Genomic DNA, 22807 nt, shown 5'->3' with positions numbered 1-22807 from the left:
AAAATAGAGCATGCTGCGATTTTTCTTCTCTTCGCAAAATCCACAATTCCTACCCGCAAGTGTGAGTGAACCGGCAAAAGTCAATGCATTTTATTGACCATTACCGCATATCGTCTGCGCAAACAGCGATCTCGGAATCTGCTCGTGCAAGACCAGCGTTCTCTGGATCCATTTGCTAACCACATGCTATCCTATCTTGTATAAATTACTTTACATTGCTTTGTATCATCAGCAGATATTGATATGCCTTCTCCATCCCCAGTATAGTCTACTCCTTTCTCAGTTACAGCCTGCACCATGCCCTGTATATAGTTGGCGTATTTGTAAGCCAAAACCAGGAGTGCAGCCAAAACATAGGAGAGGTGCAAATGTTCCTATCATACTTTTGCGCTGTGTAGGTGCCACTCCTAGTTTTGGTTTACAAATACTGATGCAGAACATACAAGTGTGAACAAGGCCTCAGTCTGCTCCCTACTCTGCTTTCAGCCTTTCGCATACCCTGCAGTTGTCTCCAGGATGCAGTAGCTTCATGTTCACTAAATATCATTAGCCTGAGGCAGGCGGGGTCTTCCTGTACTTATCCACCCCCTCACCCAATACCAGCTCTGATGCACCTGATGATTGCCTCCCCCCAATGGGCGGCTCATCCAGCAGCTCCCTGGGCGTGGGCTGCACACATTGTTCCAGAGCAGTCAATGCAGCAGCTGCATAGACAGCAACGCCCAGATTCCCCATTCATCTGCACACTGCAGCCCCCTTCGCATGGGATCTCGCAGGGTGGGATAAGATCCTGCACACTGCTGTGGACATACCACTTTTGCATTGCTGAAACTTTTTTTTTTTTTAAGGCAGATCTCCATTGCCAGGAGCTGGATGCTTCTCCTCTATTGTGGTGGGTTGCCTGCAAGAAACCTCTGGTGAGTGCCTGACATCTGTGGCTGCTATGGATGCCTCAGATCATCTTGTTGCTAAATGACATTTGTTATTTTCATAACACTATTCAGTTGTTTACCTTTTATGTGATACAATGTATCAGTTGGGGACTGCACCTCCAGTCAGCAGATCTGCATGAATGAGCTCATACAGTCCTAGTATGACCTTACTAGCTGTGCCTCATAATGAAAGTGCATGGGCGTTGTGGGGTTTCAAAGAGATACAGCTCCCACCCCGACATGTGCTTTATGTGTCTCTCACCCCCCTCCTTCCTTCCCTTCCATAGAATTCCCATATATTAACTCTCATTATATGTGATCCAGTGGTAATGTATATAGAATGGCCTGATGGCTCCCCAGTTTTCTTACAGAATAAGGATGCATCAGCAGATAATACTGATTTTGTATATAAATGCACGTCCTTTTCTGGACAAATGAGTGTTTTTATGACGTTCCATAGTATATTATGGCTATCCAGTGATCTATTAACCACCAGTTTATAACTTGTTGACCTTTGATGCCAAGTACATTTTTGAATGGTTTGATACTGAAGTGAAATCCTAAAATATATAAAATGACAGTAGAAAGATGATTCTATCAGCAATTATTAAATAACATTTCACTTAGAGCGCTTTTACACGGAGCGATCATCGTTTGAATTCCCAAGATCCAGCGAGAATCTGAACGATTATCGTTCAGTGTAAATGCATGCAACGACTGAATGATGAACGAGAAATTTGTTCAGTTTACGCATGCAGAAAACCGAATGACCGATCGGCCCATGTAAACAGGCATGCAGAAAACCGAACGACCGATCGGCCCATGTAAACAGGCATGCAGAAAACCGAATGACCGATCGGCCCATGTAAACACTTATGAATGACTGCCTCCTTAATGTGGATGGGGGCGGGCTAGAATGATCCCCAGCCATCTCCACCCCAATTCAGTCAGCGATACTCCCTCCTGTGCAAACGCTGGGACAACCTGTCGGGCATCTGTGCCCGACACATCGTCCTGTGTAAAGGCACCCTTAAGATGAAGGAAAAGTCTTGCGCTGCTCCCTCCCATTAAGATTTTCTTGGTTACTTATGCTTCTGGAGAATTTGATAGTATTACCAACCTAGGAGTTCACTCGCAGGGGTGTATGTCAACCACGTATTAAGGCCCATTTAGACACGATTATTGCTCAAAAGATGTCTTTTGAGCGATAATCGTTGTCATTTACAGCGCAAGATGATCGCTCAAACATTGAGTGATCACCTTGCGCTGCGAGCGGAGGATGCAGAAGACAAGTGGGGTGTCCCCGCTGGTCTTCTGCATCCAACTGTTCCGCGCCCTGAGCGGAGGATGCAGAAGACAAGCAGGGTGTCCCCGCTTGTCTTCTGCATCCTGCTGTTCTCTGCTCGGTGTGCCCGGCTGTTATACAGCCAAGCACTCCATGCCGGGTATGGAGAACAGTTCTTCATACCAAGCCTGTCATCATGGAGTGAGATACAGCTGAAACAATAGTATCAGTTGTATCCCGCTGTGAATCCGTGATAAGGCTCATCACATTCTTTCAGCACGCTGAAAGACAATGATGAGCGATGGCCTAACGAAAACTGCAAGATGTCAGTGCAGCAACACACAACGATTATTGCTCAAAAGATGGCTTTTGAGCGAATTTTGAGCAATAAATCGTTGTCTAAATGGGCCTTTAGGTGTGTATTTTTTACATGCGCAATTAAGGGTGCATTCCCACGAACGTATATCGGCTCGGTTTTCACACCGAGCCAATATACGTCGTCCTCGTGCAGGGGGGGGGGGGGGGAATGGAAGAGCCAGGAGCAGGAACTGAGCTCCCGCCCCCCTCCACTATTTGCAATGAAAGGAGGCGGGGTGGAGGTGGGGCTAAGTTCCCAGAATTAGCCCCGCCCCGCCTCTTCCTATTGCAAATAGTGCAGAGGAGGCAGAGAGGGGGCGGGAGTTTAGTTCCTGCTCCTGGCTCTTCCATCCTCTCCCCCCCCCCCCCCCCCCCCCCCTGCACATGAGGACGATGTATATCGGCTCGGCGTGAAAACCGTGCCGATATACGTTCGTGGGAATACACCCTAAGGAAGATGGAACAATACCTCTGCAGCACCACCTATTGGATGGCAGTATTTCTTCAAATCAATGTCAGACTCTTTAACAAGTCTGTAAAATAATGATTGGGAAAAGGTAACCAAGCCTAAAAACCATACACAGACTGCTGTTTCAGGGCTGGTGAGAGGCCTGTAACGTGGGTCAAGAGGGGTGTTGTCTCTCATTGGGAAGAGCACCCAATAGTTGTGTGGAGACATCTAGCGGGTGAGTGGGTCAGGGAGGGGGGATCGTGTCTCCTCAAGGAGAACACCACTTAGAAGGGATATGAGAACACACCTGAGAGATGAGTGAGGAGACTTAAGGCCTAGTTACACGGGACGAATGTCGGGCAAACTATGCCCGACACTCGTCCCCGCACATACTCACTCTTGTGCTGCTGAACGGGAGCTAGTATCACTGGCTCACAGCGGGAAGGCTGCAGAAGATTTCACTCCTCACTCTCCACCTACCTGTCTCCATTGTCTTAACATAGCGGCCGTTCAGTACTGCTATTTACACTGAGCGATCAGCTCATCATCCATGCTCATGGACGATCAGTTGATCGCTCAGTGTAAATAGCAGTCGTTCAGTACTGAGCGGTGGCTATGTAAAGTCAAAAGTGAGGGACGGGGGAGAGCGAGGGGTGAAATCTCCTGCAGCCGCCCTGCCCCCCCCCCCTGCTGGCCGCTGTGTGAGCGAGCAAGCGATACTAGCTCCCATGCAACAGCACGGGAGCGAGGACACACAGGGACGAGTGTCGGGCATCGTTTCCATATCTGCAGCGTCTAAACAGGCCATTATAAGGTACTGCAGAGGTAATGTTCCATCTTCCTTATTTGCATAAATTTCCCAGAGGAGCATGCATGGCCTTATAAGTTTCCTCACTCACCTATCGGGCGTCTTCTCACACCCCTTTTGGGTGCTCTCCTCTTGACCAATTTTTTTTACGTGTGTAATATGCGATGCTAGAAGCCCATTGAGCCACTCACAGCCGCATTTTTTTTGCATGCGCATATTACATTCATAGAAATAAATTGCATATTTGCTTTGTACTGCGTATTGTGTGGAAAAAAAACCAAACATGCTTAATATGCAGGTCAGTGGGGTCCGTTTGGTGCTGTTCAGTTCTGTCATAAGACGGAGCTTTTCGGACGCTGGGACTCCTCTTTCCTGCTCCCCAAGTGGAGCAGGAAAGTGGAACCCTGAGCGTGGGTGTGAAACCACCCTTAGGAAGCTGAGTGGCAGCTCCTTCGAGAGTAGTCATGTTGGTTGTCAGTCTCTATGTATCTAGTTTATAGTTATGGAATTTGTATCCCTGCACCGATCTGGAATGTAGGCTTACATATTATTATGAAACTGCTTACCATTACTCCTCCCCTACTTTTGCCCTATACCACCCTCCCTCCATTGATTCTAATGATTGCAGCTGTTATACAAAAGAAACCTCTTACCAAATCGCAACGCCCACTTCCCGGCAATGCTTCACATCTATGCATATGAGCTGAATTGATCATATTTTCAGACTATTGCTCATATTGACATCAGTCACTATGCGTTGCATTTGAAATCTGTTTCTTGGGAACCTGTATGTCCTATTGGCAGAATCAAAACCACTTGTGCAGGTGAATGAACTTTGTCATTTCGAAGAAACTGATCATCAGTAAATAGAAGTGCTTTATGTGAACTCTTCTGATTGATAACTTCGACTTTATATCTATAGCATTGCCCTAAATCCTTCCTAGCAGCTGGATCTCTGCAAGGAGAAACCATACGTTGTGAGAGGCATCTATTAATGGAATTTTTTTTTTTTTTTAACGATAACCCACATGACAACTCTCCCAAGGGCAGTCCTCTAGATTACCCAGACTTCTGAAAGGGGTATTTGTCTAAGGCCAGATTCAAGTCACTGTTTTATATTGATGTGTTTTAGGCCACTTTCATGAGTGCGACAAAATTGTGCAACTTTTCTCACTATGCGACAGTGCTACACATAATGTTTATGTACAGCCCATGTTTTCCAATGGGTTCATTCACATTAGCGATGTTTTGTAGGCTGCAAGAAAAAAAATCACGGCATGCTGAATCTTGCCGTGATTTGCGATACTTTGCAGCTCATGTTTTTCTATGGAGGCTTCCTTTCTGTTGCATCACATGAAAACGCGGTTCATGTGATGCAATACAACTTTTACAGTAGGAAGTCCCACTGTTTGAGCCCTAAAATAACCCTTAGCTTCGTAAAAAAAACATCACTTAACAGGCGCAGTCTGATCCACCACACTAGTTTCTAGTCTTCAGCCACTGATACCCAGTCAGGGGTTTCAAAATCCCCACCTCCAGGAAGCGCTGGCTCTGATTGGCTGGGCCGCTGCGCTCGAGAACCAATCACTGCAGCGCTTGATGAATCAATTACAGCCATCGTATTGAATGGCTGTGATTGGCTGAGCCGCCATGCTCGAGGACCAATCACTGCAGCTCCTGATGAACCAATCAGAGCCAGCAGTTCTCGGAGGCAGGGTTTTGGAAACGCTGGCTGGAAACTAGAGTGACTTACAAGCCTAAGTTATCTGTGAATCTCTGGTACAGACACTTTCTCACGAACACTTCACCGGTATTAGTGTATCTACCCCTCTCACACCCCTAGCTCCCAATTGGCTCAAGAGCTGAAGGTGCTACAAGGAGCTAAAGTGCATGTCTGTGTAAAGGGCCCGTCACTTAGCTGTAGCGCTGTGACATCGGGTACCTGGCTTCCCCCCCCCCCTCCCCCCAGCCCCGGTGCTCTGGCCTCTGCCCTCCCTGCTATCCTCCCCCAGCCTTTTTTTGCCCACTGTGTATCACTGACAGTCCCCTGCTGCACTTGCCTCCATGGTGTCCTAGACCTGTGTGCGGGGGAGGCATGTCAGTCAGTGTCCCGCGGCGCTGTTGTCTCCCTGCAGTGAGGGCATGCAGTCTGGGGCCGGCAGCTGCCAGTTCCATGTAAGGAGGGGGGTGGGGCACTTGTCGGTCGACACCGCCGGCAAAGCCGCTTCATGGCCGGTGTGGCCTCCCTGCTGCCAAACGTGCTCTGTGCATACAGACAGATGGGGGTTCTTCCTTGTGCGACAGCAGTGGCGGTGGACAGGGTGCTTGCAGCGGCAGGTGGGACTTCCTGGTGGCGTCAAAATACACTAATACCCACTTCACTGACTCTCTACAGGTACACACTCACAGAGTAGTAGATTTGCACCCAACACTGCACAGCGGGAACTCGCACTTCTTTCGGCCTTTCACCTGCCTACTCCTCCATACAGGGAAGAAGGGGGTCCACAGCACACGTCTTCTATCCTCTCCGCCTCTTCCATATCTACTACACACAGACTGAAAGTGTCTGTGTGCAGAGCAGCTCCTCTCCACACGACAGATAGGAAAGACCACCAAAGACAGACAGAAAAACTGACTGACAGGAATGCCCTCAATCATGCACCTTGCGTCCACATATATAAAACAAGGTCACGTGACAAACAAAGAGATACTTTTCCAGAAATAACCCAGACTTTAACCCATTCAGTGATGCAGCTATTCAATATACTTCATATTCACTCACATGGAACACATTGACAATGCACATATGCACATAGACCATCCAGAAGCTTCCACACATTAACTTCTATACACTACACTTGACGACAACGACAAAAAGGTATTGTATCCTGTCCGAGGGACAGATTTGGAAGAATAACTAAGTCCAACTTAATGTACTATTGATCCAAAGCAAATCTGACAATGTGTGGCATAGCTTTGCTCCCCTAAATATTTTTCATGGACTGAGATGTTGGCAACCATAGTGCATGTTCGTGACATGCTGCATGCAAACATGGATGGGTGTTGCACACAAGCTTAGAGTCGCAGCCTCCTTGAGCAGCATGTGGGAGTAGGGAAATGACATTGATGCTTCCCAGCACTTCTGGCTTAGGACAGTGATTGTCACTTGGGCTGTTCTCACATTTGAGCCGAGGTCCTGTTTTCCTGCTCTGTTTGGGGAGCAGGAAAGCGGAATCCCTTGGCCGAATGGGTCAGTCTTATGATGGAACTAAACAGTGCCTAACGGACACTAGTGACTATAATGGGGTCCGATCTGCTTCCTGGCATTTTACCAGAAGAAAAAGCGTTGCATGCATGACTATTTCTTCTGGTATTTTGTGCCAGATCTGCAGCGGAATTTCCAAACGGAGGTTCCAGCGCAGATGAGAACCGGGTCTAATCAAGACTCCTTCTTCTCACCCATTATAACAGTGGTACCAGCACTAAAGTTGAAGTTAAAGGGGTTATCCAGGCAAAAGAAACCACAAAAATTCTGAAATCTGCTCACCATGCTGCAAAAAACCTAAAGGAAGGCCTACTCGCCTAAGGCCGCCTGCACACGGGCGGGTCGGTTCCGGCGGCGAGAATTCTCGCCGCGGGACCCAACCCCAGCACCTGCAGGGAGGAGCGCGTACTCACCCGCGCCCGGCGGCCTGGGCTCTTCCATGTGCGAGCCCCGCACAGAAATAGGACATGCCGCGGTTTGTTTGCAGCGCGACATTTCGCGCGGCCGTCTGCATAGGAGTGCGTATTGTAATGCACTCCTATGCAGGCTTTTAGTGGCGGAAATCCCGCGGCGGGATTTCCGCCCGTCTGCAGGCGGCCTCTCTGTCCCTTCTCGCTGTCCATGTCCTGCTGCAGATGTGACAGGGACACTTGACTGCTGCAGCTATTCATTGGCCGTAGTGAGCTGGTGATGGCTAAATAAAAACCTTTTTAAAGTTTGCACATTGCTATAGTTTAATGACCCTTTGATTCAGAACTCTTGTGGTTAATTTACATGGATATATTTATTGCCATATCCTTCTTCTTTTTTTCTTTTTCTTATTTCCAAGCCCAAAGCTATATACAGTGTGTAAGTACAGTCATGTACTCCAACATACATTGCAGGTTTTGGCTTATTAGATCAGTACTTGATATAGAAACCAAGACTTCTGTGGTTTAGAGCTTGGCCAACACCATGGTGGGTTATACCGTTTTCAGAAGACAGTAATATGGATATGTGTTTACCCTTTCCTCTTAATGACTACTATGTCATGATAAGTGAGTTGTTCCAGTGATCTGACCTATAATGTAACAGTATTATACAACTGTTAACTCATTCTAATGGCCAGGACCAGAGATTAGGCCCTATTCACATATGTGTCAAAGTGAGCCTATCTATTCGAACCCGCTGTCCAAACTGCAGGCAGCATATTATAGATCGGGAGGAGCTGAGCAGATGGACATACAGTTTTATGGGAAAAAGTTCAGTGTAACTTCTATTTTATTCATTTATATCACTGCACATTCTGAGCTGAACAGTCCAATGGGTGGAGCCGTCAGTGATTGACAGCTGTGTATGACTGCAGACTGCATATACAGGGGCTGCCGTTGCTGTCATACAAGTTGTACTGAATCTTTCTCTATAAGACTATATATCGATCTGCTCAGCTCCTCCTGCTCTATAACATGATGTCTGTAGTTTAGAGTGTTCTAGCTGACAGATTCCATGTAAGCTTTGGTCATGAGACCCACACTCGTGTTGGGAATTGTGGCTGATATATGTACACAAAAAATGCAGCTATATTTCATGTCTGAATTGGCCCAAAGGCTGCATTCAGACGGCCACGTGCGACTTGTGCCGGAGATTCTCGGGTGATGCTCAAATCAGAAAGCCCACAGACTCCTCATCTGCATGCTGTCCAATGTGCAGGAGCGTGGACATTGCATGTCCTACTCCTGTTAGGCCAGAATTGGACATGCTGCGATTTTCTTTCCATCAGACCATGAAAAGGGGAAAAAAAAAAAAGTTGCTCGCCTGCATCGCCCTATTCACTTTAATGCGCCCAATTTTTTTTCTGAATAAGATTGCTCAGTTACAAACTAACAGTATGCAGATGGAAAAAAAAACTATCCATGTGATTGAGCCCTAAGGGGAAGTTTACACAGACAGATCTGTCTGACCTGACAAGTGCCATCAATGAGCATAGTGATTACAAGGGCAGATGATCGGCTCTGTGGGGACAAACAATACTTCATCCCCATTTTGCTATCATTCGTCGGCTGCGTATTTCCATGTTTTACCGTAGATGTGCAGCAGACAGCGAGCATTTTAATGCTTGCATAAAATACATGATGGAATGAGTGTTTGCTTATTTGTAGGCTGATCATGAGCATGTTTACATGGCCTGCTGATCGCGCAAAACATCCAGGTGAACATTCTTGCCCAACTTATTGGGGTGAGTAAAAGGCCCTGATTCTGTAATGAAAAAAGTAAGCTGGAGTTGGGGTGGGTTCACACCTGCCTTGGGGCTTTCGGTTGGAGTTGGCTGCCATGCCGGTTGTCTTCTCTTCTCAGGACATCTCTGCATTGTCAGATCTCCATCACTTGCGGTCTGAGAGTTTTGCCCAGCTTGGTTTCCACATCTCAAACATTGTTGGTTGTATAATGCTTTCTAAACTGAGCAGGTGCGCCATGTTCTTCTATGACTTAGAGCTGCTGTGACAGCTTGAAACGCGTAAGGACTGAATTATGACAAGTCATAACACAGGTGGGATATAGCTTCAAAAGAATAAGAGATCATAGTATGCTTATCCAAATTTCTCAATTCAATGTAAGGAATGATGTAAGCATTGTAATCTGCTTCTAGCTTGTCTCTTAGGCCCAATGTCCACAGGCAGACTTGGATTGCGGACGATCCACAGTTCAAGCCACTTATAGAGAAACATGGACATCTGCAACTGAATTAAAGCATGCAGAAGTCAATGAAAGCCGTCCAATCCGCGGGAAAGCCGCAGGTTTTTAAAAAAACAACCCTGCTGCACATGTGCGCCAGATAGCGCTTCTGCACACATCCGCAGTAGAGAAAAAAGATCTGGGTGGGTAAGCGGTGTCATTGGTCGTGGGCAGGGTTGGATTCCGCTGCGGTCTCCCACATGCGAAACCCAAGGCGCCCGTGGACATGAGGTCTTAAAGTGAAACCTGTCACTGCATCGGCAGTATGAACTCTCAGGACAGGTGACACAGTTCCCTCATGCTTGTTTTTTATTCTCAAACCCTGCAGGGATTCAGAATAAACACACACCCATTGACTCGGAGCTCCGTTCTGAGTCAAACTTCAATCAGGTAGGCCGCATCGTCCACAGCATGTTGACTGACTCTATTCACAAAAAGAATAACACTGTCCGTCCACATGCTGCAGGTGCGGAGAGGCTAGCACAGCCCGTCTCTTTGACTCGGAGCTCCGTTTTAAAGTCAAATTTCAAAATATGTTTCTGTTTCAATTCCCAGTCATTGTTACAAGGCTTGTATAAAGAGTCTAACATTGACTTGCAGGAATGCTGCCATCCAATAGGTGGCACTGCAGAGGTTTTGTGCCATCTCCCTTATTTGTGTTTATGCTGAAACACTGCAATACAGTAATATAGTATTTTTGGCTGAAAAAGGACTTGTCCATTCAGTTCAGCCTATTTTTCTGTAATGTTGTTCCAGAGGAAGGTGAAGAATCCAATTTTCCTCATTTTAGAGAAAAAAAAAATTCTTCCCAACTTGAGTCTGGCATTCAGAATAATCCCTTGATCAACAACCCTTCTGAAATAATCAGTGACTGTAACATGTACTATTGTAACGCTCAAGAAAGTCGTCCAGGTCCCTCTTTCACTTTTATTGATTTCGCCATCACCACCTCCTCGGGCAGAGAGTTCCATTGTCTCACTGCTCTTACAGTAAAGAACCCATTTCTATGTCTGTGTAGAAACCTTGTTTCTTCTAGACAGAGCGCGCCCCACTGGCGTAACTATAGGGGATGCGGTTGCACCCGGTCCCAGGAGCCTTAGGGGGCCCATAAGGCCTCTCTTCTCCATATAGGGAGCCCAGTACTATAATAGCAATAGTTGGGGCCCTGTTACAGGTTTTGCATTGGGGCCCAGGAGCTTCAAGTTATGCTTCTGAAGTGCCCCCTTATTACAGTCACAATTCTGGGTATAATAGATGATGGCAGAGACCCCTGTATTGTCCCCTGATATATTTATACATCTTGCTTCTTACTACAAAATGCTGTATTTGGTGCTTCAACTCCGTCCCACTCACTTGAACGGGACAAAGAGTCGGACCCTCACTGATCTAGTATTGGTGGCCTATCCTAAGATGGTCTATAAATTTTAAAAACCTAGGTAAGCAATTAATTCCAATAATAATCTGCAGTGATCGGAACTATTTGTCACTGAAAGTGCCTGAAACTAAAATATAACCTTTATTAATATTAATGATAAAAAACCAATACTGCTAAGGCAGGATGGTTCCGACCTAAACGGACACAAAATGACAGACAACCATACAAAACAACCACAAAATTAATTGCCTATGGGATTAGCGCAATTTGCTTAAGTAATTAGAATGACTCAAATACAGAATTTTAATATATTATTTAAATTGATAATGATAAGAGGGGCTACCAGATAAGGTGGTGACCGTAGCGGGCCGTTATCAGGTATACAAGGGACCAGAAAGTGGTAGCGCCTACTGAGATAACTCCATGTTGTTATGCATTAATAAGAACATGCCTATTGATGGAAAGACACTGTTCCAAAACAACTAGAGAGCGTCACTCATAAAACCCTAAGTGGTGGATAATGACAATTAGATCATCCACACTAGACAAATATTATACTAGTACACTCGCTTATGGGAGCACTGTACTGAGTCCGTAACCTTATTTGTTACTAGACTTATTCACTTCCCCATAGGGTCATCGATCTGGCAAGACCCAGTTCTTAAATTAGGTCAAAGTCTGTATCATCGGAAACAGGCTAGAAGGCTGGACTTGTAATGACAATTAAGTCAGGAGAAGTCCAAGCTACTTATAATATATGTCAATTCGCAAAATTGCGAATTTGATGAACATATAAATAGTTAGCTGAAATCCAATGTGGACCAGGGCGAACAAGATCGTCCGTAATCGTCTAATCGTCAACGCGTTTCCGCAGCGCAAGACAGATTATTTGGCGCGCTGCTTCATCAGGACGAAAATAAGACTGAATGATGCCCAAAAATTGTGCGATGCCAATCAACTGCACACAATTTTTGTTGCAATGGGTTCGAATAGCAAACAGCAGTTGCACAAAAATTGCGCGTAAGAACTGGTTTTTTAATGCGCCAATGTAAGAAGGCTGGTAGATTAATTGCACATTATGTAAAAGCAAATAGAATGGTTTTTAGTGTAGTGTAATTAATAACACTGCTTTACACTAAACAGACGACTGTCGAGGCTGATTTACACAAACAGATTGATTTGCGATTATAATGCAATCAATCTTGTTGCCTTACACTAGACAGTCGACTGTATAGGCAACCCGATTGGTTTGCAAATAGTGCAATTGACCATGCTGTTTTGTAATGAACAGACAGCTGACATAGCAATCCTTATGTTAGATAGGTCCATTAATTGAACACTATTCAACAAACATAGGTGCTAGTGATTAAACAGTCTGAACACCTGATACTTGGCGTTTATTGTCCCAGACTGACAAAAGAGCCAGGGAGGTCAATTAGAAATTGTGATGATAAATTTTCTAACCTGGCTAAAGTACAATACGGTCCTAGATGGTGACCGCTATCTAAACTACACTACAAAATCATCAGGCACTTTCAGTGACAAATAGTTTAAATTGCTCGAAGAGCCTTGGTTGTCACAGTGATTGCAGTGATCGGAACCAATTACAATTAGAACTTTATATACCGTATATACCGGCGTATAAGGCGACGGGGCGTATAAGACGACCCCCCAACTGTCACCTTATACGCCGGTATTCAGTGGAGAAAAAAAAAAAAATTTTATTACTCACCTCCCACGGCGTTCTGTCGCGCTCCGGCAGGATGTCGCTCGCTCCGGGAGGCTGTCGCTCGCTCCTCGTCCCCGCCGCAGCATAGCTTTCTGAATGTGGGGCTTGAAATCCCCGCTTCCAGAAAGCTAATACACACGCCGGCAGCCATGACAGCATTGAATGGCTGTGATTGGCTAAAGCACACGTGGCTTCAGCCAATCACACTATTCAATGACATCATTGAATGGGTGTGATTGCTAACACGTGCGCCTTCAGCCAATCACAGCCATTCAATGATGTCATTGAATAGTGTGATTGGCTGAAGCCACGTGTGCTTTAGCCAATCACAGCCATTCAATGCTGTCATGGCTGCCGGCGTGTGTATTAGCTTTCTGGAAGCGGGGATTTCAAGCCCCGCATTCAGAAAGCTATGCTGCGGCGGGGACGAGGAGCGAGCGACAGCCTGCCAGAGCGAGCGACAGAACGCCGTGGGAGGTGAGTAATAAAATTTTTTTTTTTTACACTTTTTTTTTTTGTATTACCGGCGCATAAGACGACCCCCGACTGCAGAGCAGATTTTTCGGGGTTCAAAAGTCGTCTTATACGCCGGTATATACGGTAGTATGTAAAGCTGAACTAGATAGACTTGTCTTTTTTTTTTTTTTCTTCTTTTGGTCTATTATTCCCCCCCCCCCCCCCCCCATGTTAATTCAGAAGCAGAAAAAAGAGTTATAAGCCAATTTTCCTCATTTTAAGGGGAAAAAAATCCTTACTGACTTCAAGTCGGCCAATCAGAATAATCCCTGGCTCATTCACTAATATAATTTACAACTATATATTTAAGGGTAAATAATTGGTTCCAGGAATGTACATTGTTGGTACTTCCTTTGGAGCTGAACATAAGGGCTGGGACCCTTCCAATGTCTGTCCAGACACAGAAGCTCTAGCAAATGGAAGGTGCTTCATTCTGCTGTGTTGAACTCCCACCGATCACACATTACGGCTGCCTGTGCAAGGGCGTTGCAAAATCCTATGGCGAATCTCCGCTGCGGGAGCTGCTGCCCGGGAGCAGGAGCCGGCAGACGGATCTGCGCATGCTGCGATTTGCCGTCCGCGAGCGGAGAATCGCTATGATTCTCCGCTCATGGACAGGGGGGCTGCGCTCCCCATAGTAACGCTATGTAGAGCATTCCCGGCGGCCGGATTATCCCCGCGGGGAACGCAATGAAAACTCTCCCGTGGACATGAGCCCTTAGTGGCTTATTGGAGTGGAATTGGTGTTTAGAACAAAGCAAAAACTATGCAAATTTTTTTGTTTTTTTGGACTTGTCAAGAAACCTCCGATTTCGTGCAATGACCATTAATGATGACACAGGCTCTCAGTATAGTATTCTCAGCTGACTGTGTAATTCACTTTTTGAGAAATGACTCTAAGGCCTACTACAAGGGGAAGTGTTAAGCAATCTGTCTTTACTGGTATCCCTGTTACATAGCCAAAGTCTTTTGACATCAAGCTAAAAGGAAATTGGCAGAGGAAGCTATACCCTCCCAACGCCTTGTGTTTACAAACTGTTTCATGTAACTAGTTCACAATTCCTTCAGGTTATTTGCTGTATCTTCATATTAGTCTTTTTTTCTATTATATAGTCGTGTTATAGCAGAAGACGTTCAGCCTCTGCCACTGATGTAAGTCGGGACTGAACTATGAAGTTTATGAAAAGATGTCATTCAAATCTTCTTGTATGACCCTGGAGGTTCCCTGCAGTTTTCATTGTGGATGATCCAGACCTTTTTGTAGGAGGAGGGGTACCTTTACAGGTGGCTATTTCGCTGTTTTTAGCTAGAATTCGGGCAATAATCGTCCCATGTACATGCATCTGCCGACACTAGGTGAAAAATTGCTTCTGTCTAGGGGTGGGCTCCCATGGGCAAATTTGTATTGCGGATTCCGGGATTGCCGATCTGCAGTAAGCGCGGGCATTGACAGGCATGCATTTTTGCTTTTTTGTTCACATTCGCAGATACGAATTGCCTCTTCCAAGAGTGAACGAAAAATCGCAGCATGCACTATCTTGCTGTGGAATCCACGCGGACAACCTCCATTGAGACCATCCGGCCTTCAACCCATGCCATATGGGCTGCGGGGACCCATGTCCTCACACAGGAAATACAAATAACCAAAAACCTGTACTGTGCACGACCGCTCATAAGCTGCAGTCATCCGCAGTACAGTTATAGGAGGTACACATGATAACAGAAGTCATATTCAATAACACAGTAATACGCGTTTAGACCTGACAATTATCGTTCACTTTCCTTGGAACATATTTTGATCGATGGTAGTTGCATAGCTTCTGGTTCCCAGCGGCCTGTAGTGGCCTCACCTGACCAGGATGCAGGGAACTGGAATCCAGGGAGCGCTGACTGCAGGAAGCCTTCAGAGGAGGTGAGGGGAGCGCAGCATAGTATGAAATTTAGCTGCAGGTATGCGGCTGATTTCCAGTCAAAATATGCTCCAATTGTACAGATTTTGACTGTTTTATCAGATGCAAAATTTGCTGCAGAAACTTACGCTACGGACATTTCGCAGCATTTCAACTACGTTTAAACATTGCACATGGCAACGTACCTTAAGCTGACTTAGGCAGAGAGGCTTCAGTAGTAATAGTGACCCCCCCCCATATTGGCTCCAGTAGTAATAGTGACCCCCACAGTAGCCCCAGTTGTAAGTGTCCCCTATACCAGTCCCAACAATTCTAGTGAGCCCCCACAGTGGCCCCAGCATTACTAGTGAGCCCCCACAGTGGCCCCAGCATTACTAGTGAGCCCCCACAGTGGCCCCAACATTACTAGTGAGCCCCCGCAGTAATAGAAACCTCTAGGCCCATATACTCACTTCCTCCTGGTCTACATGTGTGTATCTGGCCGCAGTGCGGCAGAGTGATTGTTGGCCGAGGAGCTGCAGCACTACGGCTGCTAATCACTATAATGGTAACCCGATGTCCCGAAAGCGGGTCAAATGGCTGTCCCGCTGGGGACCCGGCGGATGGTGGGACACAGGGTCCCAAAGCGTGACTGTCCCGCCTAAATTGGGACGTCTGGTCACCTTAGTGTCGACATGCTTTTGGTCATGTCGCTCGGACTTGTGTTTGACTTTTGAATTAGGTGATGCATAAGAGAGGGGAGAAAAATTGTGCTTCCCTCAAAAAGCATCCGGTGTCTTTGACTTTGTGATCCTTCTCAGTTGTAGACTGCAGCGTGTGGGAAGACTCGCATTTGTTCCACTCTGTTGAAATTTTACATGCTTAGGCCTCATGCACACGGATTCCGCTGCTGAATCCTGCAGCGGAATCCACCCGTGCCCGCAGCCATGAGCAAAGAAACACGGGATCTTACCTCTCCAGATCCAGCGTGGGTCTCCTCCATCACGGCCTGATCTTTCTTTAACACGGCGGATACATCCAGGGACGCCGGCCGCGGTATGTCCGCAGTGAGCCGCGGTTGTGCTGTGGACTGAACAGCTTCCATTGACTTAAATGGAAGCTGTCCCTGCGGGATCCACAGGAAAATGGAGCATGCTGCAATTTCGATCGCACACGTGGGTAAACATCACATCTGCATGCTTTTTGCTGTTCTGCGGGTGCCCATATTTTCCTATGGGCGCATGATTTGCGGATCTCGCACGCTGCGGGTTCCACAAATCAAATCCTCCCGTGTGCATGAGGCACTTAATATGTGAAGATGTTTACATGCATTCAGAGAAAATGTGAAAAAAAAAAAAGTTCCCAAAAAGTTGTCTTTAATTCTTGCATTTTCAGATATGTCATCTTTGTTGTATTAGAGCTATGTAGACATAAGAGATCTATAGTGTTCATGATGGGATTGCTAGATGCAAGTCCGCATGTCCCAAGCTAAGAAGAGAAGAGGGGCTGCTGCTGGCCCTCAGTATCAAACTCACCATTGTTTAATTGTTGTTCATTAACCCAACGTACAAAGAAAGGGTTAAGGCTGCCCACCTCAGGAAGCGCAAGAAATCACTTGGGAATAACAGGAGGGGCTGGGAGGAAGGAATGGGCTTCCCAGCTACACTTCCCATCACACACTCTGGAGACTTTAATACACGTGTGCCGTACACACAAACACACATGCATGTTCTATATATATATAGATTACACTTTCATATATGCACATCCACAGGGAGGGGACTTCCTTTATAGTAAGTCGGGTGAACCACAAAATAAAGGGAAATAAGGTATGTTAGTCTTGTATTGGCTTTATTTTATTCTAGAATTGATCATTTAACATTTACCATAGGCCTACTTTTATATTGCAATCATTTTTTAAGTGTTTCTTTATTTTTTTTTAGGACTCCGCAAAGTATATACGTTTTTTAGCAGCAATTTTTCACATTTACTAGCAAATTTGAAAAATTTATTTATTTTTAAGTACCACTTCAGCTCTGACATGGATTTTAAGAGCCTATATATCAGAAAAACCCATGAATCGTCCCATTTGAAAAAACAAAAACAAAACTACGCCCCTCAAAGTATTAAAAACGGCATTTAGGAAGTTTATTAACCCTTTAGATATTTTGCAGAAATTGAATTAAAGTTCCATTTTCTTTTGCTAATTTCTGCTGTGTTATAGGAAAAAATAGTTTTGAACTGAAAATCTGCAAAGACCCAAAACTCAGATTTTATTATCTGGATTCTGCAGTTTTTAGAAATGCCCCATATGTGGAGGTAAACTGCTGTTTGGGCACATGGCTGGACTTGGGAAGAGAAGGAGCGCTATGTTGTGTATGTACTGAGGTACCAGTACAGTTGAAACCCCCAAGAACTGACAGATTTGGAAACTAGACCCCTTCAGGGAATTTATTGAGGGGTGCAGTGCATGGTTTTTATCACACAGGTGTTTTGGAATTTTTCTTTTTCAAGTAAAAGAGGTTAACAAATTTCAAAATGTTTCAATAATATGTAGGTTTAGCCCAAGAGATTTAATTGTTGCCGGGAGCAAAAGGAGACACGGCACCCAATGATGTGTTCCTCAATTTACTTCCAAGCATGGAAGTGCCTCATTTGTGGACATATTGTGCTGTTTGGGCACAAAGCAGGGCTCCGAAGGGAAGGACTGGCATGTGGTTTTATGTATAAGCTGTGCGGAGTACATCGGGTAAATTATAACATGGTGGTTCAACGCAATAATGGCATTAACCTTTTAGTGATCACGCTATAGTATTTTTACGTCCTGCCATTGCAGGACGTGTATGGAGGGAGATAGCGCTGCTTTCTCCTTCCATACATCGCAGGTGGCTGCTGTTTTATTATAGCTGACACCTGCGGGAAATAGCCCCATTCGGCTGCCCGACTGATCGGGATCGTTAACCCTTTAAATGCCCCAAGTGATGTTCGGGGGTCCTGTAGGCACCCTAAACCCCCCTGCAGTGAGATTGGGGGAGCGGTGCGGGTTTCATGGTAGCCGGGGTCCTTCTGAAAGACCCCAGGGCTGTCATGGCAGAATGCCTATCAAGCCATTCCCGTAGGGTGGCTTGATAGGCTGCCTGTCAGAATGCAGTATGATGTAATGCTATTGCATTACATCATACTGCATAAGCGATCTAAGCATTGCTAGTTCTGGTCGCCCAGGAAGACTGAAAGAAAAAAGAAAAATAAGAACAATAAAGTTTGTTTTTTTTTAATTATTTTTTTTTTAAAGGTAATAAAAGTCCAAGAAAACCTTTTTTGCCATATTTACAATTAAAAAATCTAAATTATAAAACAAAAATACATATTTGATATCGCTGCGTTCGTAAAAGTCTGTTCTATCAAAGTACTGCATTATTTACCCAGCACAATGAACGTCGTCTGGAAAAAAAAAAAAGAACGCCAGAAATGTCACCCTGTTGCCAAGAAAAAATGTAATAAAAAGCAATCAAGAAGTCCTATGTATTCCATAATGCTACCAAAGGAAACTACAGGATATACCGCACAAAATGAGCCCTCACTCAACTATATTGGCGTAAAAATATAAATGTTATTGTGTGCAGAGGATTGAGGATTTTTTTAAAATTAAATATCTTAAAAAAAATATATAAGTAGTACAGCAAAAAAACCCCTACAAGTTTGGTATCGTAGTAATCGTACAGACCCATAGAAAAAAGTTATTTTGCCGTAGAAACAAGACGCACTGAAAGATGGCGGAATGTTGTTCCCCCCCCCCCCCCCCCCATTTCTCCCCATAATATTTTAAAAGTTTTTCAGTACATTATATGGTACATTAAAATAGTACCATTGAAAAATACAACTTGTCCCGCTAAAAAAACAAGCCCTCATACAGCTACGTCAATGGATAAATAAAGGAGTTATTTTTTTTTAAAAGGGGGAGGAAAAAACCAAAATGGGGGGAAAAAAGCAAAAAAGTATGGTCACTAAGGGGTTAAAATTCCTAGAGCATATGTTTATATTTTGAAGCAATCTTTATTTTTATGCACAGTCTGGGTTGTGTGGGGTATGTTTCAGTGATTATATGATGCTCCCGTTGTCCCTCAGTTGTAACAGACTCTGCACCTTTTTTGGGTCCTACCCTTCTTGCCAGTGGAGAGAATTTCACTAGGAAAGTATTGCCCTGGTACAATGTGTGGCCTCGTTTCCAGATGTAAAGGGCTTCCCTTCCTTCCTGGACCTCCTCCTGAAATTTTAGAAAGGTGCCCCTCTGGGCTGTACATGGACAATTATACAGTGGCACTTGTATGATATGCACAGCCAGTGGTTTATACCACACCTTTGTTTTCTGCATGACATCGCATGGCCCGAGTACTTGATCAGACAGGTAAACCCCTCTCATGTACCTATTGTAGTCAAGTGCATATTCTGGCTTGGGAAGGGGGGGGGGGGGGGTCTGTGTTGGTACCTTATACTGGCCACACCCATTGGATGTATACTAAATCGCCTTTTGCGCTGTAAATTTCTGTATTGCCCTTAAAATTCATCAACAGAATAAGGACTTCTGTAAGCCACAGCTTGGATTATCTCCCATGGTGAATTAAGGCTTCCATACACACAAATGAAAACTTGGCACAGCCGGACTATTTTTGTCAGGACTGACCAACTATCAAACTACTAATGACCACTTTTCAGTGAGTATGTACATGAGTGCTTCTCATGCTCTGCCCCTGGTGACGTCATCAAAGGTCCTACAACATATATATAAAATACAGAGCATGACCGCGCTCTTAAAAAGGGGAGGACAGAAACGACAAAATGAGAATACAACTAAGCCGTTATTATCTCACACAACTCAGCAGTCCTGACAGACACCAATCTACCACTACCAAAGAGATCCGGTGGGCTGAAGGACCTGCAGTGACGTCACTACTGTGGTCGTAGCCATTCTGCAGTTTGGTAGAAAGTACTGTATGTGGGTTCTTCTCATGCTCCGCCCCCTGTTGACATCATCGCAGGTCCTATAGGATATATAAAACACAGAGCCTGACCGACAGAAGAACAACACAGTTAGGGCTCTTGGAAGGGGAGAACAAAATAAGAATACAACTAAGCCGTTATTATCTCAGACACAACTCAGCAGTCCTGACAGGAGATCCCGACCTACCACCACCACAAAGAATCAGTGAGCTGAAGGACCTGTGGTGATGTCACTACTGTGGGAGGAGTCGAGCTGTGTTTGTCTTGTGTGGGAATCAAGATGAATGTAGTAGAGCTGCGTGTGTGATGTGTGGGGATCATAATGGATGTACCATGTAGCAGAGGTGTGTGTGTGTGTCTGTGTCTGAATGGATGTAGTAGAGCTGTGTGTGTGGTGTGTGGGGATCATAATGGATGTACTATGTAACAGAGCTGTGTCGCCCAGAAACACTGCTGCTATAATTTCCTGATAATTACTAGTTTTATGTGCATAGGGGAGTACAGAGGAGTAGCTATCGGCTATTGACAATGTATGGGAACCTTCTGAAAGAAGAAGCCATAAACCACTTGTGCCTGGTGATTGGTTGGCAAGCAAAGCACTGGGAATTTGAACTGCTCCTGATCCCTGCTATGGTGCTCAGTCGCACCCCGCCATATTTTTAAAATGTATTTATTATGAGCGTTTACAGTAGCCATTTGTATATCCAGTACAGTGAATTAGCCTTTTGCTGTTTACAAATTTTATATATGTATATATTTTTTATTTTAGGTGACTAAATTGTGGTCCTGTGGAGAGACCTAATTGCCGTTTTGGGAAGGGTGAGTACACAGAACTTTATTTTAAAACTTTTGAGTAATAATAATTTGACTGCTGAATCTATCAGATCAGAGTCGTCAAAAATGACTACCTGTTTCAAATGGTGTGAACCCTACGCTGCAACCATCTCAAAACCAAGATATTTACGAATATGGATAATTGTGCGTGTACAAGACAATCCCTGCTAGATGGAGCCTGAGGGAAAGAATCCAAGGGAGGCACAACACCTGCTTCTATGAACTGTCTGATGTGAGGGGCATCCAACTTTTAGAGACCTAAAATGAGCAGACAACTCCATCCCTCCAGGGAATCCTGGATTGTTAGCGGACCTAGCCTAGAGATCAACCATGGTTTTTGTCCTCAAAATGTAAAATGTTATCCAGGAAGAGGGAAGAAAGACTTGTAGGGTTCAACCAACCCAAGTGGGTAGGGTCTCCCTTTCCAAATTTTCCTATTGCTTATGCCTCCCATCACAAAATGTACAGATCAAAAGGGACACTTTATAATAGGTGCAAATGTCTGGGATGCCAATACCACTCTGGTCTTTAAGTCAGATTAAATGTTTATAGCCCAGCTAGGCTTGGGAACTTGATCATACAAAATGAATGAACATGGATTTTAATTGCAGAAAGAATGCTCTGGATATATAGATAGGAGGAGCCTGGAAAAGATAGTGAATCCAGGGTAAGATGTTCATTTTCAGAGGGAATCCTCTCAGACCAAGACAGCGGTAACTTATTCTTTGTGCTAGTTCTTGCTTGAGCTGTACTCCTAAAGGGGAGAAATTCAGGGAAAAAAGGTTTTCAAAATCGGGGAAGACCTTTGTGCCACATGACATAGAAGCAAGTGCCCACTTTAAAGGAAATGAGTGCTGTAACCTGTTTATGATGGGTAAAGGAAAGCTTATGTTCAAGACTTTTGACTTACTGCATCTTTACTTTATAGTTGCTGAGAATCCAAAACGTTGGAATTCAGAGAGAATGCTAGGGAAGCTAAACTCGGAATTAGATCATCCCCGTAGAGGGCTAATTTATGGTGAGGACTACCCACTGTTACTCCCCGAAAGGAATCATTAGCTCATAGGACCCTTGATGGACACTTCATTACAAGGATAAACAGTATAACAAAGGCGAGAGTGTACAACATTCTCATACCATTATTGATGGCAAATGGGCATGTGCAAAGGCGTAACTTGAAGCTTCTGGGCCCCAATGCAAATCCTGTAACGGGGCACCGCAACTATAATGCTTAATTCATAGTACTGGGCTCCCTATATGGAGAAGATGAGCCTTATGGGCCCCCTAAGACTCCTGGGCCCGGGTGCAACCGCATCCCCTGCATCCCCTATAGTTACGACCCGGGCATGTGACATCATTCACTATGACCTGTGCTAATTGGGACTCGTGCAAAGCCATAATCTGCGTCACTTTAGCTGATCCAAACCAGATTTGTTCAAAGACCAAACATAGGAAGTCCTTATTAATTTAATTGTTGTTTCCCTCACAATGGTTCACTATGTTCAGCTATTTGCTGGAGCTGGTGAGACTAATGGCATGTAGGGAACAATACATTATAGAGTGTGACAAAGGTGGTGTGTGCATTTATTAAAGCCTACAATGCCCACATACCTTGTAAAAGTATGGTTTGATCCTTCCAATGCTGTATGGTAATGA

General features: G+C 45.0%; 1 protein-coding gene across 1 annotated transcript in view; it reads left to right on the top strand.

Moving 5' to 3' along the window:
* The first annotated feature begins 678 nt into the window (after nt 1-678).
* Nucleotides 679-22807, top strand: part of HRAS (HRas proto-oncogene, GTPase) — a 62736-nt gene continuing 40607 nt past the window's right edge. Inside the window, exons 1-2 of the mRNA XM_066582985.1 lie at nt 679-917; nt 21087-21136. The gene's annotated coding sequence lies outside the window, so the exon portion shown is untranslated. The remainder of the gene's footprint in view (nt 918-21086; nt 21137-22807) is intronic.

This window comes from Eleutherodactylus coqui, chromosome 11 (assembly GCF_035609145.1).
Source record: "Eleutherodactylus coqui strain aEleCoq1 chromosome 11, aEleCoq1.hap1, whole genome shotgun sequence".
Classification (NCBI taxonomy): domain Eukaryota; kingdom Metazoa; phylum Chordata; class Amphibia; order Anura; family Eleutherodactylidae; genus Eleutherodactylus; species Eleutherodactylus coqui.
Note: the sequence above shows the minus strand (reverse complement) of the source record. Positions and strands in the feature narration are given on the sequence as shown.